The sequence below is a fragment of the Coregonus clupeaformis genome, chromosome 36 (assembly GCF_020615455.1).
Source record: "Coregonus clupeaformis isolate EN_2021a chromosome 36, ASM2061545v1, whole genome shotgun sequence".
NCBI classification, from domain to species: domain Eukaryota; kingdom Metazoa; phylum Chordata; class Actinopteri; order Salmoniformes; family Salmonidae; genus Coregonus; species Coregonus clupeaformis.
The window spans coordinates 31,888,577-31,914,130 of NC_059227.1; positions in this window are offsets into that span (position 1 = coordinate 31,888,577).

Sequence of the window (25,554 nt, forward strand, 5' to 3'; positions counted from 1 at the left end):
TAACATCCTAAAGATGACACCCTAAAGATAACACCCTACAGATAACACCCTAAAGATAACACCCTAACAATCATTGTAACGATAAGGACCTTTAAACATTTCAGTTTTTAAAGTATCATTGAGATTTCTATCCCAATGGGATATGGATGAATAAAGGGTATATGAAAAATAAGAAATTGTTTTCAGAGATGTAGCTTAGTTATTAAAGCCCATAGTAGCATGCTTCATAACTTCTTATAAATGTATGAGCAGGTATGCACTTTAATAGTGTCTTATAAGGCTTAAGATTAATCTAACTCTGGATGAAAGTCCCGTCTCCCCCAGCTCCTGAAAACCCGTCATCAGTAACCAGATCAAATCCAATTTTATTGGTCACATTCGCCGAATACAACAGGTGTAGACTTTACAGTGAAATGCTTACTTACGAGCCCATTCCCAAAAGTGCAGAGTTAAAAAGTAAGACAAATATTTGCTAAACAAAAAAGGAAATAGTAACACAAACATTATGTACAAAAACATTAAGATCAGCACAAAACAATACACAAAATAGCACAATTGGCCATTTTAATACCATACAGTTGCCCAACGAGGTCAAGTCTGCCATCTCATACTGTACAGAAGACAATGGTGGAAACACCCATTGAAAAACCCATTGAAAAACCCATTAAAACCGCATTGGTGACGAAACATAAAGCAGGAAGCTGGCTAAACAAGTTTTTTCCTCGCAGCTGTTGTAAAACATCACTCCTTTTTTAAATAAAAACCTTTAGCATACAGGGCATTATACAGCCTTGGTCATAATGCCCTATGCATGTACAGTATATGTCATTTGATGTTAATGAGCAGTTATTAGGACCTACGAAGTGCGTTATAATGCATTATGTATAGCTCGTAAAGTGCTATGTATTGCGTTATGAAGCAAGTATTCACACGCGTTACCAATCCTTTCAGTGCTGCAATGACTGAGCTCTAGTTTCATTTTCCTCATGTGACATTTCAAAGAGGAATCAGTGTTGTTTTGTCCGAAGAGTTGACCAGAGAATAAGGAGTTGACCAGAGAATAAAGTGTTGACCAGAGAATAAAGAGTTGACCAGAGAATAAAGAGTTGACCAGAGAATAAAGATTTGACCAGAGAATAAGGAGTTGACCAGAGAATAAAGAGTTGACCAGAGAATAAAGAGTTGACCAGAGAATAAGGAGTTGACCAGAGAATAAAGAGTTGACCAGAGAATAAAGAGTTGACCAGAGAATAAAGAGTTGATCAGAGAATAAAGAGTTGACCAGAGAATAAAGAGTTGACCAGAGAATAAAGAGTTGACCAGAGAATAAAGAGTTGACCAGAGAATAAAGAGTTGAACAGAGAATAAAGAGTTGACCAGAGAATAAAGAGTTGACCAGAGAATAAAGTAAAAACCGTTCAGTTAGATAACAGTTTAGACATGGACTTGTACCCTTATTTGTTAATGTTGTGTGTATAGGGCCATAGATTAAAATGCCATATGTTTAAACAGACAGTAATATGGAACAGAGAATATATAGCCCAGACCCTACTAATCAATAGACATGTTTAATGCTAATTATCAGGAACGCCCAGGTATTGATCGCCTGCTTCTCACAGAACCCACTCCAGGTGGACACACACACACACACACATACACACACAGGCTGAGCCAGATACACACACAGGCATGCACATAGACAGACGAAACACACAAACACACTCCAACCCATCACATCGTTAATCTGAGAATGAGCTTGTTTGACTGGCTGGGTTGAGGAGGGGGTGAGATCAGAACAGCCTGTTTGTAGATCAGCCCTTGTAGTTATTGATCACTTGGCCCTGTGAAGGACGAGGTCACAGGGTCGTCTGTCACAGCACTGGACGTTGTGACAGAGGGAACAGACACTTCAAAGGGAATGGACATACTAGAAGCTGGACAGATGGACAGACCGAGCTGGGTAATGAGGGTTGGGGATGAGCGGGAAACAGAGAGAGAGAGATTGCGGTTTGGAATAACATTATTAGGCAGTATTTGATCATGTTGAAAAGAAGGCCATTGAGGTTAGAGATAGCTGACCGCTACAAAGACAGCTTGTCTCCTCAGTAGTGTGTGGAATACCGGGGTTTTAGGGGTTTCCTCTCGTCAGCTCTTCACAGTGATGTAATGAAGGGTAAACGTATGTAAATGCCTGCTTTGAGACAAGCATGGGGACTCGTCTTGATAAATCAATGCAATAATGTAGCCTAAATCAAGAGCTGGCCTATTTTTTTCCTTGATCGCGTAAAGGCAACTCTAAAAGCCCATGGAGGTTGGGAAATAAGAACAGGAGACTCACATGATTTTGAAAATAGTATTGCTATTATTTTCTATCGGTATCATGATGAAGATACTCTCACGCCTGCTCCCTAACAAAGTGGAGTGAGGGTAGGAAAGAGATGAAACGTGGAACAAAAAAGCATGAACTTCAATGCTGTAGTCAATTCTGTTCAACACCATTGTACCCTCCAAGCTCGTCATCAAGCTTAGTACTCTGGTCATTTTATTAGTCTTAGAATGTTTCTTAGGAAACGTCTAAACAAATCAATAAATTAATTTATTTTTGATGGTGTATATTCATTGAATTTATTAAAATAGACGCCCACCCACATCTGCACACCACTACTACCAATCGTCCCTGGGCATGCTGGCATGCGCACAAGACGTATAAAAGGCTTATGCAGGCAAGAATGTGGTAAAAATTGGGCTGTTTGTAAGGGGGTCATATGAAAAAGAAAAAATGTACAGGCAAAATACGGTAAATCCTATGTGAAAGCAGTATGTCTTTCTGTTTCATACCCTCTCTCTCCTTCTACCCCATCTCTCTGTCTCCCTTACCCTCTCTATCTCTCTCTTTCTGCCCCATCTCTCTGTCTCCCTTACCCTCTCTCTATCTCTCTCTTTCTGACCCATCTCTCTGTCTCCCTTACCCTCTCTATCTCTCTCTTTCTGACCCATCTCTCTGTCTCCCTTACCCTCTCTCTCTCTCTTTCTGCCACATCTCTCTGTTTCCCTTACCCTCTCTCTCTCTCTTTCTGCCCCATCTCTCTGTCTCCCTTACCCTCTCTATCTCTCTCTTTCTGACCCATCTCTCTGTCTCCCTTACCCTCTCTATCTCTCTCTTTCTGACCCATCTCTCTGTCTCCCTTACCCTCTCTCTCTCTCTTTCTGCCACATCTCTCTGTCTCCCTTACCCTCTCTCTCTCTCTCTCTCTTTCTGCCCCATCTCTCTGTCTCCCTTACCCTCTCTCTCTCTCTTTCTGACCCATCTCTCTGTCTCCCTTACCCTCTCTCTCTCTCTCTCTTTCTGCCCCATCTCTCTGTCTCCCTTACCCTCTCTCTCTCTGTCTTTCTGCCCCATCTCTCTGTCTCCCTTACCCTCTCTCTCTCTCTCTTTCTGACCTCTCTCCCTACCCTATTTCTCTCCCTCTCTCTGTTTCTCTCTCTTTCTGCAATCTCTCTCTCTTTCTGCCCTCTCTCTCTCCCTTTCTCTCTCTTTCTGACCTCTCTCCCTACCCTATTTCTCTCCCTCTCTCCCTTTCTCTCTCTTTCTGCAATCTCTCTCTCTCTTTCTGCCCCCCCCTCTCTCTCTCTCTCTCTCTCTCTCTCTCTCTCTCTCTCTCTCTCTCTCTCTCTCTCTCTCTCTCTCTCTCTCTCTCAATTCAATTCCATTCAAAGGGCTTTTTTGGCATGGGAAACATATGATTACATTGCCAAAGCAAATTGAATAGACAATAAACAAAAGGGAAATAAACAAGGGAAACATTAGTAAACATCACACTCACAAAAGTTTTAAAAGAATATAGACATTTCAAATGTTCTATTATTGGCTATGTCCAGTGTTGTAACAATGTATGTAAGTATGAAATGTAAAATAAATAAACAGATAAATATAGGTTGTATTTAAAATGTTGTTTGGGCTCCACTGGTTGCCCTTTTCTCAAGGCAATGGGCCTTGAGAAACAATGTTTGATTTGTTTTCAAATTCTTTGTGGGTCTCTCTCTGTCACCCTCTCTCTCACCCCCCTCTATCTCTCACTCTCTCTATCTCTCTCTCTCAATTTCAATTTAAGGGCTTTGTTGCCATGGGAAACGTATGTTAACATTGCCAAAGCAAGTGAAGTAGATAGTAAACAAAAGTGAACTAAACAATAAATATTAACAGTAAACATTACACAGAAGTTTCAGAAGAATAAAGACATTTCAAATGTCATATTATGTATATATATACAGTGTTGATGTGCAAATAGTCTTTTTTATGGAAGGTTAGGGAATTGCTTCCTTTTAAATGATTATAGAATTTAACAGCTCTTTTCTGGATTTTGATCATTAGCGGGTATCGGCTAATGTCTCAATTTGGTGTTTGTCCCATTTTGTGAATTATTGGTTGGTGAGCGGACCCCAGACCTCACACCCATAAAGGACAATGGGTTCTATAACTGATTCAAGTATCTTTAGCCATATCCTAATTGGTATGTCAAATGTTATGTTCCTTTTGATGTCATAGAAGGCCCTTCTTGCCTTGTCTTTCGGGTCGTTCACAGCTTTGTGGAAGTTACCTGTGGCGCTGATGTTTAGGCCGATGTATGTATAGTTTTTTGTGTGCTCTAGGGCAACGGTGGCTAGATGGAATTTGTATTTGTGGTCCTGGCAACTGGACCTTTTTTGGAACACCATTATTTTTGTCTTTCTGAGATTTACTGTCAAGGCCCAGGTCTGACAGAATCTGTGCAGAACATCTAAGTGCTGCTGTAGGCTCTCCTTGGTTGGTGACAGAAGCACCAGATCATCAGCACACAGTAGACATTTGACTTCAGATTCTAGTAGGGTGAGACCAGGTGCTGCAGACTGTTCTAGTGCCCTCGCCAATTCGTTGATATATATGTTGAAGAGGGTGGGGCTTAAACTGCATCCCTGTCTCACCCCACGGCCCTGTGGAAAGAAATGTGTGTGTTTTTTGCCTATTTTAACCGCACTCTTGTTGTTTATGTACATGGATTTTATAATGTCGTATGTTTTTCCCCCAACCCCACTTTCCATCCATTTGTATAGCAGACCCTCATGCCAAATTGAGTCAAAAGTTTTTTTGAAATCAACAAAGCATGAGAAGACTTTGCCTTTGTTTTGTTTTGTTTGTCAATTATGGTGTGCAGGGTGAATACGTGGTCTGTCGTACAATAATTTAGTAAAAAGCCAAATTGACATTTGCTCAGTACATTGTTTTCACTGAGGAAATGAACCAGTCTGTTGTTAATGATAATGCAGAGGATTTTCCCAAGATTGCTGTTGACGCATATCCCATGGTAGTTATTGGGTTCAAATTTGTCTCCACTTTTGTGGATTGGGGTGATCAGTCCTTGGTTCCAAATATTGGGGAAGATGCCAGAGCTAAGGATGATGTTAAAGAGTTTAAGTATAGCCAATTGGAATTTGTGGTCTGTATATTTTATCATTTCATTGAGGATACCATCAACACCACAGGCCTTTTTGGATTGGAGGGTTTGTATTTTGTCCTTTAGTTCATTCAATGTAATTGGAGAATCCAGTGGGTTCTGGTAGTTTTTAATAGTTGATTCTAAGATTTGCATTTTTTTTTTGCTGTTTGTTCTTTGTTATAGAGCCAAAAAGAAGTGGTTTACCCATACATCTCCATTTTGGATAGATAGCTCTTCGTGTTGTTGTTTGTTTAGTGTTTTCCAATTTTCACATAAGTGGTTAGAGTCTATGGATTCTTCAATTACATTGAGCTGATTTCTGACATGCTGTTCCTTCTTTTTCCATAGTGTATTTCTGTATTGTTTTAGTGATTCACCATAGTGAAGGCGTAGGCTCAGATTTTCTAGGTCTCTATGTTTTTGGTTGTATATGTTTCTCAATATATTTCTTAGGTTTTTGCAGTCTTCATCAAACCATTTGTCATTGTTGTTACTTTTCTTCGGTTTTCTGTTAGAGATTTTTAGATTTAATAGGGAAGCTGAGATGTCAAATAAACTGTTTAGGTTTTCTACTTCCAAGTTTATACCTTCACTATTACAGTGGAACGTTTTGTCCAGGAAGTTGTCTAAAAGGGATTGAATTTGTTGTTGCCTAATTGTTTTTTGGTAGGTTTTGACACTACTTTCCTTCCATCTATAGCATTTCTTAATATTATTCAGTTCCTTTGGCTTTGATGCCTCATGATTGAGTATTGTTCTGTTCAATTAGACTGTGATTTTGCTGTGGTCTGATAGGGGTGTTAGTGGGCTGACTGTGAACGCTCTGAGCTAAAGGGTAGAGCTGCCGCTTTCAAGGAGCGGGACTCTAACCCGGAAGCTTATAAGAAATCCCGCTATGCCCTCCGACGAACCATCAAACAGGCAAAGAGTCATTACAGGACTAAGATTTAATCGTACAATACCGGCTCTGACGCTCGTCGGATGTGGCAGGGCTTGAAAACGATTACAGACTACAAAGGGAAGCACAGCCGCGAACTGCCCAGTGACACAAGCCTACCAGACGAGCTAAATCACTTCTATGCTCGCTTTGAGGCAAGCAACCCTGAAGCATGCATGAGCGCACCAGCTGTTCCGGGTGACTATGTGATCACGCTCTCCATAGCCGATGTGAGTAAGCCCTTTAAGCAGGTCAACATTCACAAGGCCGCAGGGCCAGACGGATTACCAGGACGTGTACTCCGAGCATGTGCTGACCAACTGGCAAGTGTCTTCAATGACATTTTCAACATGTCCCTGACTGAGTCTGTAAAACCACATGTTTCAAGCAGACCACCATAGTCCCTGTGCCCAAGGACACTAAGATAACCTGCCTAAATGACTACCGACCCGTAGCACTCACGTCTGTAGCTATGACATGCTTTGAAAGGCTGGTCATGGCTCACATCAACACCATTATCACAGAAACCCTAGACCCACTCCAATTTGCATACCGCCCCAACAGATCCACAGATGATGCAATCTCTATTGCACTCCACACTGCCCTTTCCCATCTGGACAAGAGGAACACCTACGTGAGAATGCTATTCATTGACTACAGCTCAGCGTTCAACACCATAGTGCCCTCAAAGCTCATCACAAAGCTAAGGATCCTGGGACTAAACACCTCCCTCTGCAACTGGATCCTGGACTTCTTGACGGGCCGCCCCCAGGTGGTAATGGAAGGTAACAACACGTCTGCCACGCTAATCCTCAACACGGGGACCCCTCAGGGGTGCGTGCTCAGTCCCCTCCTGTACTCCCTGTTTACCCATGACTGCATGGCCAGGCACGACTCCAACACCATCATTAAGTTTGCAGACGACACAACAGTGGTAGGCCTGATCACTGACAACGATGAGACAGCCTATAGGGAGGAGGTCAGAGACCTGGCCGTGTGGTGCCAGGATAACAACCTCTCCCTCAACGTGATCAAGACAAAGGAGATGATTGTGGACTACAGGGGAAAAAAGAGGACTGAGCACACCCCCATTCTCATCAACGGGGCTGTAGTGGAACAGGTTGAGAGCTTCAAGTTCCTTGGTGTCCACATCACCAACGAACTATCATGGTCCAAACACACCAAGACAGTCGTGAAGAGGGCACGACAAAACCTATTCCCCCTCAGGAGACTGAAAAGACTTGGCATGGGTCCTCAGATCCTCAAAAGGTTATACAGCTGCACCATTGAGAGCATCCTGACTGGTTGCATCACCGCCTGGTATGGCAACTGCTTGGCCTCCGACCGCAAGGCACTACAGAGGGTAGTGCGTACGGCCCAGTACATCACTGGGGCCAAACTTCCTGCCATACAGGACCTCTATATCAGGCGGTGTCAGAGGAAGGCCCTAAAAATTATCAAAGACTCAAGCCACCCTAGTCATAGACTGTTCTCTCTGCTACCGCACGGCAAGCGGTACTGGAGCGCCAAGTCTAGGTCCAAAAGGCTTCTCAACAGCTTCTACCCCCAAGCCATAAGACTCCTGAACAGCTAATCATGGCTACCCGGACTATTTGCACTGCCCCCCACCCCACCCCATCCCCCTCTTTTACGCTGCTGCTACTCTGTTTACTATTTACAGTGAGGGAAAAAAGTATTTGATCCCCTGCTGATTTTGTACGTTTGCCCACTGACAAAGAAATGATCAGTCTATCAATTTAATGGTAGGTTTATTTGAACAGTGAGAGACAGAAGAACAACAAAAAAATCCAGAAGAACGCATGTCAAAAATGTTATAAATTGATTTGCATTTTAATGAGGGAAATAAGTATTTGACCCCCTCTCAATCAGAAAGATTTCTGTCTCCCAGGTGTCTTTTATACAGGTAACGAGCTGAGATTAGGAGCACACTCTTAAAGAGAGTGCTCCTAATCTCAGTTTGTTACCTGTATAAAAGACACCTGTCCACAGAAGCGATCAATCAGATTCCAAACTCTCCACCATGGCCAAGACCAAAGAGCTCTCCAAGGATGTCAGGGACAAGATTGTAGACCTACACAAGGCTGGAATGGGCTACAAGACCATCGCCAAGCAGCTTGGTGAGAAGGTGACAACAGTTGGTGCGATTATTCGCAAATGGAAGAAACACAAAAGAACTGTCAATCTCCCTCGGCCTGGGGCTCCATGCAAGATCTCACTTCATGGAGTTGCAATGATCATGAGAACGGTGAGGAATCAGCCCAGAACTACACGGGAGGATCTTGTCAATGATCTCAAGGCAGCTGGGACCATAGTCACCAAGAAAACAATTGGTAACACACTAAGCCGTGAAGGACTGAAATCCTGCAGCGCCCGCAAGGTCCCCCTGCTCAAGAAAGCACATATACAGGCCCGTCTGAAGTTTGCCAATGAACATCTGAATGATTCAGAGGAGAACTGGGTGAAAGTGTTGTGGTCAGATGAGACCAAAATCGACCAAAATCGAGCTCTTTGGCATCAACTCAACTCGCCGTGTTTGGAGGAGGAGGAATGCTGCCCCTATGACCCCAAGAACACCATCCCCACCATCAAACATGGAGGTGGAAACATAATGCTTTGGGGGTGTTTTTCTGCTAAGGGGACAGGACAACTTCACTGCATCAAAGGGACGATGGACGGCGCCATGTACTGTCAAATCTTGGGTGAGAACCTCCTTCCCTCAGCCAGGGCATTGAAAATGGGTCATGGATGGGTATTCCAGCATGACAATAAACCAAAACACACGACCAAGGCAACAAAGGAGTGGCTCAAGAAGAAGCACATTAAGGTCCTGGAGTGGCCTAGCCAGTCTCCAGACCTTAATCCCATAGAAAATCTGTGGAGGGAGCTGAAGGTTCGAGTTGCCAAACGTCAGGCTCGAAACCTTAATGACTTGGAGAAGATCTGCAAAGAGGAGTGGGACAAAATTCGTCCTGAGATGTGTGCAAACCTGGTGGCCAACTACAAGAAACGTCTGACCTCTGTGATTGCCAACAAGGGTTTTGCCCTAAGTACTAAGTCATGTTTTGCAGAGGGGTCAAATACTTATTTCCCTCATTAAAATGCAAATCAATTTATAACATTTTTGACATGCGTTTTTCTGGATTTTTTTGTTGTTATTCTGTCTCTCACTGTTCAAATAAACCTACCATTAAAATTATAGACTGATCATGTCTTTGTCAGTGGGCAAACGTACAAAATCAGCAAGGGATCAAATACTTTTTTCCCTCACTGTATGCATAGTCACTTTAACTCTACCCACATGTACATATGACCTCAATTACCTCGACTAGCCGGTGCCCCCGCACATTGACTCTGTACCGGTACCCCCCTGTATATAGCCTCCCTACTGTTATTTTATTTTACTGCTGCCCTTTAGCTATTTGCTTTTATTTACTATTTTTCTTGAATGAACACTTTTTTCTTTTACATTTTTCTTTTTAAAAAACTGCATTGTTGGTTAAGGGCTTGTGAGCATTTCACTGTAATGTCTACACCTGCTATACATGGCTCATGTGGCAAATCCATTTTGATTTGATTTGATTTGAGACTCTGGGTTGAGGTCAGTGATAAAGTAGTCTACAGTACTACTGCCAAGAGATGAGCTATAGGTGTACCTACCATAGGAGTCCCCTCGAAGCCTATCATTGATCATGTACATGCCCAGCGTGCGACAGAACTGCAGGAGTTGTGACCCGTTTTTGTTGGTTATGTTGTCTTAGTTGTGCCTAGGGGGGCATATGGGGGAGGGAATGCTGTCACCTCCAGGTAGTTGTTTGTCCCCCTGTGTGCTGAGGGTGTCTCTCTCTCTCTCTCTCTCTCTCTCTCTCTCTCTCTCTCTCTCTCTCTCTCTCTCTCTCTCTCTCTTTCTGACATCTCTCTACCCTATTTCTCTCCCTTTCTCCCTCTCTCTCTATTTCTGCAATCTCTCTCTCTTTCTTCCCTCTCTCTCTCCCCTCTCACTCTCCAACTCTCTCTCTCTCACCCTTTCTCTCTCTCGCTGCTCTTCTGTATAGGGGGAAGTCTGAAGTCTATATCAAAGGCATTAGTGTCAGAGGAAGGCGTCATTTGATTAATCTGTGTGCTTGCGGTTGCGCAATCACAGTCAGATATGCCCATCAAATGTTCTTGAAACGTTCTTGATAGGTTCATGAAACATTCTTGAAACGTTCTTGAAACGCTCTTGATAGGTTCTTGAAATGTTCTTTATTGGTTCTTGCTTGGTTCTTGAAACGCTCTTGAAATGCTCTTGAAACATTCTTGATAGGTTCTTTGGCAGCTTCTAGACAACAAAAATGTCACACACACACTAGTTTGTCAGTTTCTCAGTTTCTCAGTTGTGTTGTTTGATCTCCCTCAATCAAAACAGAATTTAAACTCCTCTGAAAAGTATTGAACACCTTCTCACAAAACCGGTACATTTCCCACCTAAAAAATTTTCACTATTCAACCAAGCACACATTCAAACATACACATGCATGCACACACACTCATGCACACTCCTACACACACATATATTCTCTCTCTCTCTCTCTCTCTCTCTCTCTCTCTCTCTCTCTCTCTCTCTCTCTCTCTCTCTCTCTCTCTCTCTCTCTCTCTCTCTCTCTCTCTCTCTCTCTCACACACAAACACACACACACCCCTCCACCCCCCTCCACACACACACACCCCTCCACACACACACACACACCCCTCCACCCCCCTCTACACACACACCCCCTCCACACACACACACCCCTCCACCCCCTCCACACTCAGAGGACACAGGGTGCTTTCTTGACGTCTTGTAGACTTTGTTATGTCAGTGTCAGTTTTGACTTTCCTCCTCCAAGGGGCTTCCAGCCAACCAGGCTACCATCTAGCCCTCCGCTGACCGCGCTCGCCCGGCGGTGCCGAAGGTGACTTCCTGTCAAACAGCTGCGGCCTTGTTCAGGCCTAACGACTGCCAGCAGCACCATAATCTCCCATGACTCTTTCCACTCTCCCCCTCTCTAACAAATAAGACAAGGTGATTGTTTGGATTTAGGCTTCTCTGGCTGGCTCCACTATATGGACTGTGCTTGTGACTGTGTGTGTGACTGTGTTTGTGACAGTGTGTGAAACTGTGTGTGTAACTATGTGTGTGACTGTGTGTGTGACTGTGTGTGTGACTGTGTGTGTCTGTGTGAATCACCGTGTCTAGGAAGAATTGGTCTTTTGGAAGGAGAAATTGGTAAAGCGGTGTGGTTCTGAGATGTTCTCCTGGTTAAAGTGGTCAGCTGTCACTGGGTTAACCTCCGGGGAGATGCAGTGTGTGTTTGTGTGTGTTTGTGTGTGTGTCTGTATTCATGAGTAAAGTAAATGGGTGCACACACAGCTCATTAGGTAATCCTGAGGTCATCATCTGGATGGATCAGGGCCGCCCAACACTCAATTCCTTGGTCCTTATTTTCACCTTTCACTCTGTTCTGTTTCTCCTCTGACTCCTCGGGACCCCCGCCGAGGTCACTTGAGGTCATTAGGGGTCACGTGAGATCACTAGGGGTCAGGCCAGGTCCGAGGGCGCTGATAGGACATTGATGGCTGCTTATAGGAGGAACTAATGGTGAGTAAAATCAGCCCTGGCTTCTACGCCCCGAGGGGTCGGCCACACCCTCCACGGCCTGCTGAGAAGGCGACTGGAGGACAGACCTCTTGCTAGACTACATTTAGAGGGATCAGAGGGCGAGGAAGACAGAGAGGGAGGACGTAAATGTAGGTAGTCGGTTAAACTCAGAATTTCAAGGATTTTGACACATTTTCCCCACTTGTCTACCTTTGGTTATAGCTAATTTGGTGTTCCTTTATTATACCGACAATTTCAAACCAATATGCACAGGATATACTCTAGGCTGCGATTGGCGTAGATAGCATATACTGAGGGATTTGATTGGACAGGACAGCTGACCGTGATGAACATGGATGTAAGCCTCCCACCAATGACGACACATCCATTCTCCTTGAAACTGGGATAATTTATAAATTGCATTGTGCATTGTTTGATGTTATTTATTCCACGTTTTACTACCATGAAGCTACATTTAAATTAAGAATGAGTCAATGTTACACAATCCTAAGAGGAAAAGGGGAAAGGGGTTACCTTGTCAGTTGTACAACTGAACGCATTCAACTGGTTAGAGGAATGTCATGTTTCTCTTGAACATTTGTGTTACTTTACTTGTTTTATATTATATTTGATTTTAGATTTTGTTTTATGAAACTGTACATGCCAGGCTCACTTCTGAAAGAGACCCTGGTCTCAATGGTGGCTCCCTTCTTAAATGAAGGTTCAAAATATATATAGTACAGTATACACTATATATCCAAAAGAATGTGGACACCCCATCAAATTAGTGGATTCTGCTATTTTTGCCACACCCGTTGCTGACAGGTGTATAAAATCGAGTACACAGCCATGCAATCTCCATAGACAAACATTGGCAGTAGAATGGGCTTACTGAAGAGCTCAGTGACTTTCAACGTGGCACCGTCACAGGATGCCACCTTTCCAACAAGTCACTTCATCAAATTTCTGCCCTGCTAGAGCTGCCCCGGTCAACTGTAAGTGCTGTTATTGTGAAGTGGAAACGTCTAGGGGCAACAACGGCTCAGCCGCGAAGTGGTAGGCCACACAAGCTCACAGAACGGGACCGCCGAGTGCTTAAGCGCGTAGAGCGTAAAAATCGTCTGTCCTCGGTTGCAACACTACCGAGTTCCAAACTGCCTCTGGAAGCAACGTCAGCACAAGAACTGTTCGTCAGGAGCTTCATGAAATGGGTTTCCATGGCCGAGCAGCCACATATAAGCCTAAGATCACCATGCGCAATGCCAAGCGTCAGCTGGAGTGGTGTAAAGCTTGCCGCCATTGGACTCTGGAGCAGTTGAAACGCTTTCTCTGGAGTTATGAATCGTGATTCACCATCTGGCAGTCCGACGGACGAATCTGGGTTTGATGGATACCAGGAGAAAGCTACCTGCCCGAATGCATAGTGCCAACTGTAAAGTTTGGTGGAGGAGGAATAATGGTCTGGGGCTGTTTTTCATGGTTAGGGCTTGGCCCCTTAGTTCCAGTGAAGGGAAATCTTAACGCTACATCATACAATGACATTCTAGATGATTCTGTGCTTCCAACTTTGTGGCAACAGTTTGGGGAAGGCCCTTTCCTGTTTCAATGCCCCCATGCACAAAGTGAGGTCCATACAGAAATGATTTGTCGAGAACTTGACTGGCCTGCACAGAGCCCTGACCTCAACCCCATCTAACACCTTTGGGATTAATTGGAATGCCGACTGCGAGCCAGGCCTAATCGCCCAACATCAGTGCTCAACCTCACTAATGCTCTTGTGGCTGAATGGAAGCAAGTCCCCGCAGCAATGTTCCAACATCTAGTGGAAAGCCTTCGCAGAAGAGTGGAGGCTGTTATGGCAGCAAAGGGGGGACCAACTCCATATTAATGCCCATTATTCTGGAATGAGATGGTTGACGAGCAGGTGTCCACATACTTTTGGTCATGTAGTGTATATTCATTATTGATTATATTATTGTTGGTAAGAGAGTCGAGTTTATCTCTTCTTACATTTTTTCTTTTCTTCTTTTGAATCTTTTTGTTGCACAAGACTGTTGGAAAACCACTCCGCCAAGTCCCCCTCCTAGCCTTTCCACGTGGGCATAATGACTGTGTCTGAAATGACTAGAGCTCTGGTCAAAGTGTAGTGCACTATATAGGAAATAGGGTGCCATTTCAGACACAGCCAATATAACTTACAACAGACACCTTGCAGCAGCCCTCCTCCACCCACCCCCTCTCCCCCTAAACTTAAAAAGCAACATGGAATCTGAGAGCTATGAACAGCCGTATCCTGAACAGAAGGAACCCTCCAATACCACCCCCCCATCCCCCTTTTCCTCGATTGATATTGTACAAGTTCTGAACAGACAACGCAAACCACCATCTTCCCTCCACCCCCTCCCCATCCCCCGTTGTGTAGCGTGAGCTCTACCGACAGCTGAAGCGATTACATAAGCGTCCTCACACTACACTGCGGACTGCACCACCGTCACCACCACGGAGCCTGTCGCAGATGGCAGTGGTCCTATGGCCTACCCTCCCTCCTGCACCTGTGAATCATTTGGGCCAAAATTGTTTATTTAGCTTTTCTTGAGTGCTACCAGTGTTTCCTCTCCGTGTGTGTGTGTGTGTGCGCATTTGTATGTGTGTGTGTGTGTCCCTTAGGGCCACGCAGTGATTTAACACAATCACCGACAAAACAGGGCCAAATTAACCCAAAAGAACAACCCCCTCCTCTATCCTCCCACTGCTCCCCTCTTTTCCTTAGGCCCTCCTCGTCCATAAAACCACAAGCCACTTTAAGCTAATGGGGAGGTCGTTTGAATAAGGGAGCTGGTGTTTGTTGTTATTTTGCTGTGTTTCTGTTGGTTTGAAGAAAAACCTCTCTTACCCTCAGCCCCCAAAGTTTTTTTTGTTTTGTTTTTTGCAGACGCTAAATAGGAACCTGCTATCTATTACATAAACAAAACTATAGTCAATCCAGGAACCAAATGTAAAGTATTTACTTAGCAGTGTACATCAAATGAATGAGGGGAAAATGTAATTATTTACAGAGTTGGAAAAAAAATATTTTACCCATGATGCACTTGGGTTGTGTAGAAAATCAAGACTCATCAAACTCATTGTTTGGTTTTAATGGACAGACAGACAGCGAGACCAACTGACCGACAAATAAATATATTTTCTCTCTAGGAGAGAATGCATTCATACTAAAGCTGTGTGTGTGTCTGTGTGTGTGTGTGTGTTTGTGTGCATGTGTGTGCGTCTGTGTGTGTCTGTGTGTGTGCGTGTGTGTGCGTTTGTGTGCGTGTGTGTGTGTGTGTGTGTGTGTGTCTGTGTGTGTGAGCTCCTTAGCTCATGTGAGACTTGTTCCACAAAAGGTTTTCATTACTTTGCCAAGACGTTTTCCCTACGTGCTCTAATTCCTAAACCAGACTAATTAACACACACACAGCGCCTCTAACCTGCTTTGTAACCCTCCGCTAACGAGGTGCACTCAATTAGCTAACGAGATAATGATCTTAACTAGTATGCTAATTAGCCACTCAAACAGGGTCATGATGTAATGGAATAACCCTGAAAAGATGTAGATATGCAGCCACCCCCGATTTGGCCTCTGTGGGGCGTGGCAGACATTTTTCAAAATGGCCACCGACTGTTACACAGTTTTTTGGCATAGACTTTGTTGAAATAGCAAAACATTATATTCAACTGCAAGTAGATAAACTAGTCCGTCATACTTTTGTTCATGAAACGAATTGAGTAAAAGATAATGTGTGCCGGGCATAGTTCTTGTCTGACTGAAGCACAGCTTGAGAAAATCGTCCACAGCAATTGTGAACTATTCCAACTCAATGGCTGGGATATTTCCCCAGGTACAGCTGTAGTTAGTCGTATTTGCTAAAAAAAATGAAATGCTCATGTAGAATGTGAACCCCGGTCTCCCGATTGGGAACCCAACATCTTAACCAGTAGACCCAGTAGACCAAAATAATATTCCATTGTGTGCTGAGGCTGGTTTGAAGTGGCAGGCAGGGCTACCTCCGCAACATGACTACTGTATTTCCCGCTGTACTCATTATATTATACTGTGTGTAACTGTTAAACCTTTTGTTTTTCAGGAGATCCGGCCAAGAAGTATAGGCCATTACTTTTTGTAGATTAAAGCTTTGTAAAATAGTGGTACAGTCTGGGGCCATTTCGTAAGATGGCTGCCATGGCTCCCAGGAGCCAAATCTGTGGTGTTTTTAGGCTACAGGGGCCATATCTAAATGTTTTAAGGCTACATAAATCTACCTCTGTGCCAAATGTGGTGTGTTTATTGTGTTACTGTCAATGGGCATTCAAAAAAATAGCTGCCACGCCACCCAGGGGCCAAATCTGGGTTGGCTCCATATCTAAATATTTTCAGGGTACATAAATCTACATCTCTGCCAAATGTGGTGCTTTTATAAAAAAGTTAACGACATGTGAGCTTAACCACCCCACTATATGATTCAGCGGAAAATCCTAAGGTTGCAAGCAGGCGTATTGGTTTGGTTTGGTATGCTGCAGTCACATTCCCTGTTACCCAAGCTCCGGCTGTTTCTCCCTGTAATCCCCAGAGCTTCTCCTGACTTCAGCTCCCTCATTAAACACTGATTACTGGGAAGTCCGCTGGGAACACGGTAATGGGAATGAGAATGGGAATTGATATGGGAATAGGAATACACACAATATGATGATACATCACACACACAAATGTAAATTCGAATAGCACCCCCCACCCCAACACAAACACACACACACACACATTTATCAAAGTGAATGTTATAAACACTGCAGGAGTTACAAGATGTGTGTGTGTGTGTGTATGTGTGTGTCAATATTGCTGTGATGCAAACACAGAGGGATCAGGATGAGATGACATACCTTGCCCTCACTGTGTAAATAAAGAATAAATAAATCCTACACACACACACACACACACACACACACACCAGCCAGGTCACTCAAGATCCAAGGTGAAATTTAACGTCTGTCCAGGTACCCAGGACAGCGGGAGATGACTTCAAAACCTGCCACTAGGGACAACGGTGAGCACTATTATAAAATAAAATGAAATAAAATAAAATAAAAATTTGCCACATGCGCCGAATACAACAGGTGTAGACATTATCGTGAAATGCTTACTTACAGCCCTTAACCGACAATGCATTTATTTTTTATACAAAATTAAAATAAAACAACAATAACAACAAAAAAGTGTTGAGAAAAAAAGAGCAGAAGTAAAATAAAATAACAGTAGGGAGGCTATATACAGGGGGGTACCGGTGCAGAGTCAATGTGCGGGGGCACCGGCTAGTCGAGGTAATATGTACATGTGGGTAGAGTTAAAGTGACTATGCATAAATAATTAACAGAGTAGCAGCAGCGTAGAAAGATGGGGTGGGGGTGGGGGGGCAGTACAAATAGTCTGGGTAGCCATGATTAGCTGTTCAGGAGTCTTATGGCTTGGGGGTAGAAGCTGTTGAGAAGCCATTTGGACTTAGACTTGGCACTCCGGTACCGCTTGCCGTGCTGTAGTCCTGTGGTCCTCTATAGCTCAGCTGGTAGAGCACGGCGCTTGTAACGCCAAGGTATTGGGTTCGATCCCCGGGACCACCCATACACAAAAAAAAATGTATGCACGCATGACTGTAAGTCGCTTTGGATAAAAGCGTCTGCTAAATGGCATATTATTATTATTATTACTGTAGCAGAGAGTCTATGACTAGGGTGGCTGGACAGTCTATGACTAGGGTGGCTGGAGTCTTTGACAATTTTGAGGGCCTTCCTCTGACACCGCCTGGTATAGAGGTCCTGGATGGCAGGAAGCTTGGCCCCAGTGATGTACTGGGCCGTACGCACTACCCTTTGTAGTGCCTTGCGGTCGGAGGCCGAGCAGTTGCCATACCAGGCGGTGATGCAACCAGTCAGGATGCTCTTGATGGTGCAGCTGTATAACTTTTTGAGGATCTGAAGACCCATGCCAAATCTTTTCAGTCTCCTGAGGGGGAATAGGCTTTGTCGTGCCCTCTTCACGACTGTCTTGTTGTGTTTGGACCATGATAGTTCATTGGTGAACTTGAAGCTCACAACCTGTTCCACTACAGCCCCGTCAATGAAAATGGGGGTGTGCTCAGTCCTCTTTTTTTTCCTGTAGTCCACAATCATCTCCTTTGTCTTGGTCACGTTGAGGGAGAAGTTGTTATCCTGGCACCACACGGCCAGGTCTCTGACCTCCTCCCTATAGGCTGTCTCATCGTTGTCGGTGATCAGGCCTAACACTGTTGTGTTGTCAGCAAACTTAATGATGGTGTTGGAGTCGTGCCTGGCCATGCAGTCATGGGTGAACAGGGAGTACAGGAGGGGACTGAGCACGCACCCCTGAGGGGCCCCCATGTTGAGGATCAGCGTGGCAGATGTGTTGTTACCTACCCTTACCACCTGGGGACGGCCCGTCAGGAAGTCCAGGATCCAGTTGCAGAGCGATCCATAGCTTAGTGATGAGCTTTGAGGGCACTATGGTGTTGAACGCTGAGCTGTAGTCAATGAATAGCATTCTCACGTAGGTGTTCCTCTTGTCCAGATGGGAAAGGGCAGTGTGGAGTGCAATAGAAATTGCATGATCTGTGGATCTGTTGGGGCGATATGCAAATTGGAGTGGGTCTAGGGTTTCTGGGATAATGGTGTTGATGTGAGCCATGACCAGCCTTTCAAAGCACTTCATGGCTACAGATTTCAGTGCTACGGGTCGGCAGTCATTTAGGCAGGTTATCTTAGTGTCCTTGGGCACGGGGACTATGGTGGTCTGCTTGAAACATGTTGGTATTACAGACTCAGTCAGGGACATGTTGAAAATGTCAGTGAAGACACTTGCCAGTTGGTCAGCACATGCTCGGAGTACACATCCTGGTAATCCGTCTCGCCCTGCGACCTTGTGAATGTTGACCTGCTTAAAAGTCTTACCGACATCGGCTACGGAGAGCGTGATCACATAGTCATCCGGAACAGCTGGTGCTCTCATGCAGGATTCAGTGTTGATTGCCTCGAAGCGAGCATAGAAGTGGTTTAGCTCGTCTGGTAGGCTTGTGTCACTGGGCAGCTCGCGGCTGTGCTTCCCTTTGTAGTCTGTAATAATTTTCAAGCCCTGCCACATCCGACGAGCGTCAGTGCCGGTGTAGTACGATTGAATCTTAGTCCTGTATTGACTCTTTGCCTGTTTGATGGTTCGTTGGAGGGCATAGCGGGATTTTTTATAAGCGTCCGCGTTAGAGTCCCGCTCCTTGAAAGCAGCAGCTCTACCTTTTAGCTCAGTGCGGATGTTGCCTGTAATCCATGGCTTCTGGTTGGGGTATGTACATACGGTCACTGTGGTGACAACGTCATCGATGCACTTATTGATGAAGCCAGTGACTGATGTGGTGTACTCCTCAATGCTATCTGAAGAATCCCGGAACATGTTCCAGTCTGTGCTAGCAAAACAGTCCTGTAGCTTAGCATCTGCGTCATCTGACCACTTTTTATTAACCGAGTCACTGGTGCTTCCTGCTTTAGTTTTTGCTTATAAGCAGGAATCAGGAGGATAGAGTTATGGTCAGATTTGCCAAATGGAGGGCGAGGGAGAGCTTTGTATGCGTCTCTGTGTGTGGAGTAAAGGTGGTCTAGAGTTTTGTTTTCCTCTGGTTGCACATTTAACATGCTGATAGAAATTAGGTAGAACGGATTATTATGTTTCCCTGCATTATAGACCCTGGCCACTAGGAGCGCTGCCTCTGGATGAGCGTTTTCCTGTTTACTTATGACCGTATACAGCTCATTGAGTGCAATCTTAATGCCAGCATTGGTTTGTGGTGGTAAATAGACAGCTATGAAAAATATAGATAAACTCTCTTGGTAAATAGTGTGGTCTACAGCTTATCATAAGATACTCTTCCTCAGGCGAGCAAAACCTCGAGACTTCCTTAGTATTTGATTTTGTGCACCAGTTGTTGTTTACAAATATACACAGACCGCCACCCCCAGAGGCAGCCGTTCTATCCTGCCGATGTAGCGTATATCCCGTCAGCTGTATGTTGTCCATGTCGTCGTTCAGCCACGACTCGGTGAAACATAAGATATTACAGTTTTTAATGTCCCGTTGGTAGGATAACCATAATCTTATGTCATCTAATTTATTTTCAAATGATTGAACATTGGCTAATAGGATTGATGGAAGAGGCAGTTTACTCGCTCGCCGTCGGATCCTTACAAGGCACCCCGACCTACGTCCACAATATCTCTGTCTCTTTCTCCTGCGAATGGGATTTGGGCCTTGTTGGGTGTCTGTAGGATATCCTTTGTGTCCGACTCGTTGAAGAAAAAATCTTTGTCCAATACGAGGTGAGTAATCGCTGTCCTGATATCCAGAAGCTCTTTTTGGTTATAAGAGACGATGGCAGAAACATTATGTACAGAATAAATTACAAATAACGCGAAAAAACACACATAATAGTACAATTGGTTAGAGGGCTGTAAAACGGCAGCCATCTTCTCCGGCGCCGTTCAAGGTCATTAAGTCGGCTTGCGGTTTGCTAGGGTGTTGTGGACGGGGATGGCGGATGGGCTCGGCTCCGAGGGTCACGTGCTCAATCCCCGTGCTAGGCACTCCTTTCATTTTTTGTTTGTTTTAACCCAAACATTAACCCTTAACTTAACCAATCGTAATTAATGCCTAAACTTAACCTTAACTTAACCTTTGAAAAATTATGGTAACACCAGTGATGGTAACACCGATGATGGTAAGGCCAGTGATGGTAACACCAGTGATGGTAACACCAATGCAACATTTTTGGTTAATTATAATTTTCTGAAATAGAGGCCACATTTATGACGTACTAAAAGGGTGTGATTAGCTAATAATGTTCTTTAATATACACCCCTCCACCGATAACAGTTTGACACTGGAGAGAATGCTCAAGGTCCTTGTATATCTTTGTAATCAGTGCTTTTCAAGGCGGTAACACCAATGACATAAAACTGAGGGACACACGTTTTACCAAAAAATACGTATTTAAATAGCCTTCTTTTTTGGTTGTTGATCTATACAACATATTCAATACTTTTGTTCATGGTCTAGCATTCAAAATAACAGATAGATATCTCTAAATCCCCAGAAACATGGCATCACACCTCTACACATCATCATTGGGACAAGCCAACCTGCTAGCCCACAGTAGTTTCCACAATGCATACTGTGATGTCACGAGAGGCTGTGTCCTGGAGGGACGTTACATCCCCCTGAGATGGCTGCAAACCCAGACAGCTATGGCTCCATCTGCTGGTATGGTCGGGAACTCCAACCCTCTATGGCCAATCTTCCCACGCAGCTGAAACCAATCAGGAGCTGATGAGCTGGAGGTTTGTTGAAGGGAAGAGACACAGTCTCCAAGCTGGGCTCTCTGGAGGACAAGAGTGCTGCACGTCCACTTCCATGAGGAATATAAGGATTTGGAGATACTTACCTTTGGGAAATACTCACCTTTGGATATATGCACCTGTGGAAATACGTGTGGGACATTTGGAAGGACGTTTTGCTGGGTTGGCCACTAGCTGCAACGTGGAATACAGTAAGACTGGGGAAAAGTTATTTGAGCGAGGGAGAGTTATGATTTTGGATGTGGAAGAGACATCCCTGAACTGTTAACCCTTAAAGAGCCACCAGAGAACAGAATTGTGTTATACTTTCGTTAGTTTCCCAAGACCTTTAATAAAATCCTTGTTTTGGTTGAACCTGGTCTCCTTGCACTACTTGAGCAATCCCGCTGAAAGCTGTGTAGCCTCTCGTGACATCACAGATGGTGGAGAATACGGGCACGCTCAAGCGTTAATAGTGCATGTCAGAGGGGGATACCGAAGGTTTGATCACCCAGTTTTCCAAGTTGGCCGTAGGCTCCCCGCCGACTGAAATGGAGGACATATTGAAAGCCCTTGTTGCTGGCCAGCAAGCCCAGATGCAAGCAAACGTGGCTCTCTTGGAGGAGCAAAAGAAAGCCAACCTTCTGAAGGCAGAGGAATTGCAGTTGCAGAGACAGAGGGTGGTCCAAAATACCCGCCCAATAAAGGCAAGTGACTTTATATCTAAGATGGGAGCTACCGATGACATTGAGGCATACCTGCATGCATTTGAGGCCACGGCCACTAGGGAAGCCTGGCCCAAGCAACAGTGGGTTGGTCTGTTAGCCCCCTTTCTAACCGGGGAATCGCTGAATGCTGTCCGGGACCTGGGCCCTGACCAGGTTACTGACTATGATGCCCTGAAGTCTGAGATCCTCAGCAGATATGGACTCACAAAGTTTGGTATGGCCCAGCGCTTTCACAGTTGGACCTTCCAACCAGACCAACCTCCTCGGGCGCAGATGCATGAACTTGTCCGAATCGCAAGGAAATGGCTGGATCCGCAGAGGAATACAGCAGCGGCGGTGGTGGAGGCCGTTGTGGTGGATCGTTACCTACGCGCCCCTGCCTTATGAGGCAAAACGGTTCATCAGTCAACAGGCCTTGACCACGGCTGATCTGACCGTGGAAGCTGTGGAAAAGTACCAGGCCACAGCGGAGATGCTGAATGCTTCCCGAAAAAGACCCCAGGAGGGCGGCCCCACCACAAATGGGAAGAACCCGTCCAAAGGGACCCCAAGGTCTCGAACCCAGCCACGTCAGGACTTATCCCGGCTCCAGGGGGAGCCAGAAACCAGGCGGGTCCAAGAAGAGTACACCAGGAGGGGGAAACTCGACAGTGTTACCGGTGTGGGGAGATGGGACATATCTCCTGGCAGTGTGGGAAACCAGCCGATGAACCTATGCCCACTGCGGAGTCCTCCAGCTCAGCACCCACACATCGTTTTGCCTCGCTCTTGGGAGTCGTAGATGGCGGCCCAGATCGACCCCCACCTGCCCGGTAACTGTGAATCACCATGATGTGGAGGCCTTACTGGATTCTGGTAGCCGGGCCACCCTGGTGCGTAAGGATTTGGTGGGCCCAACGTGTCTGACCCCGGGGAAAGTCCTCCCAGTTTCCTGTGTCCATGGGGACACCAGAGAATACCCCATTACTGAACTTACAATGACCAGCACACGGGGAACCATACACACGACGGCGGGGGTGGTTGATTCCCTCCCCGTCCCTGTCCTAATTGGACGAGACTGCCCAGCCTTTTACCCACTCTGGAGAGAGTCTCAGGAGAGGATAACCCGAGTACCTCGGAAACGGAGAGGCAAGACTCATCCTGGGAAGGCTCCGGTGCAATCCTCCGAGTTACTCACTCCCGCCCGGGCTCTGATAGGGATGGCAGGTGCCCAGACCGACACAGAGACGGAGCTACAGAATCTGGACAAAGAACTGTCTGGTCTGAAGGGGACCGCTGAGAGGTATCGTTTGTTAAAGCAACAGTTAGACATGAAGACAGAAGAGTTAGATATCCTCCAGGCTAAACTCCAACAGAGCTCCTTCCATAAGCAACAGGAGGAGCTGGAGAGGCTGCGCAGGACCATCGAGGAGTGTGAGGAGACCCTGCGCAGTAGTAAGGAGGTCCAGAAGAAGGCAGAGGAGAAGTACAAGGTGTTGGAGAACAAGATGAAGAATGCGGAGGCAGAGAGAGAGAAGGAACTGAAAGCTGCTCAACAGAAGCTAAACTCTGCTAAAACCAAGGCTGATGCGTTCAGTAAGAAACTCAAGGAGAGACAACAGGAGGCTGAGTCCCTGGTCCTAGAGGTGGAGGAGTTGAAGAGAGAGCAGGCTGGCAAGCACCACGGCAATGCGGACGCCCTCTCCCGGCGTGATGCCTTCTTCGCTGCCTTTACCCCGACGAGGACGTCGGTCCCGAGGAGGGGGATGTGTGATGTCACGAGAGGCTGTGTCCTGGAGGGACGTTACATCCCCTGAGATGGCTGCAAACCCAGACAGCTATGGCTCCATCTGCTGGTATGGTCGGGAACTCCAACCCTCTATGGCCAATCTTCCCACGCAGCTGAAACCAATCAGGAGCTGATGAGCTGGAGGTTTGTTGAAGGGAAGAGACACAGTCTCCAGGCTGGGCTCTCTGGAGGACAAGAGTGCTGCACGTCCACTTCCATGAGGAATATAAGGATTTGGAGATACTTACCTTTGGGAAATACTCACCTTTGGATATATGCACCTGTGGAAATACGTGTGGGACATTTGGAAGGACGTTTTTGCTGGGTTGGCCACTAGCTGCAACGTGGAATACAGTAAGACTGGGGAAAAGTTATTTGAGCGAGGGAGAGTTATGATTTTGGATGTGGAAGAGACATCCCTGAACTGTTAACCCTTAAAGAGCCACCAGAGAACAGAATTGTGTTATACTTTCGTTAGTTTCCCAAGACCTTTAATAAAATCCTTGTTTTGGTTGAACCTGGTCTCCTTGCACTACTTGAGCAATCCCGCTGAAAGCTGTGTAGCCTCTCGTGACATCACAATACAAATAGATATTTTGCAGTATAAAGGACTTACATGTCTTAACGTATTAAATAACAGTTAAATAAAACCGAAAATGTATTATTTGTCATGTTTTTACATTTTAAAGTATTCAAGAATGACCCCCCTCCCCCACAAACACACACACACTTAAGAGCCTCTTCACATTCCAACTGGTAAACTACCACCTAGTGAGAGAGAAAATCTTCTTACAAAAGTCCTAATTGATGACAAACACAATCCATCCACTAGCAGAGTCTGTAGAGTCAACATCATAACAACCAAGTACACACATATACACATGTACACACACACACACACACATATACACATGTACACACACACACACACACACAGATAAACAGACACACAGACACACATGTTTATGTTGTTAGGTGTGGAAGGGATGGGGGGACAATCAAAACAGACAGACAGCAAAAGAACAACAACAGCTGAAGTTCTGACTCACACTTAGAAAAAAAGGTGCTATCTAGAACATAAAGGGTTCTTCAGATGTCCCCATAGGAGAACCCTTTGAAGAACCTTTGTTGGTTCCAGGTAGAACCCTTTAGATTCCAGATTTAACCGTTTTGGGTTCCATGTAGAACCCTTTCCACAGAGGGTACTACATGGAACCCAAAATGGTTCTACCTGGAACCAAAACGTTTTTTACCTGGAACCAAAAAGGGTTCTCCTATGGGGACAACCGAAGAACCCTTTTAGAACCCTTTTTTCTCAGAGTGCACTGAGCCAATGGTCAGGAAGCAACGCATCCTCTGTGTGTGTGTGTGTGTGTGTATTTGTGTGTGTTCATCTGTCTGTCTGTGTGTGCAGCTAAAAGGGATGTGTTGGTGGGGGACTCCCGGACCAGACACCTAAGGAACAATCAGTGGCTCTCCGCTCTGTTTCCTGTTTGGCTTTTTATTAGCTATGTACTCATCACCACGGCCACACAGACAGGACGTGCCGGTCGCTCCGTGATGGACGAATAGAGAGGGAGATTAAA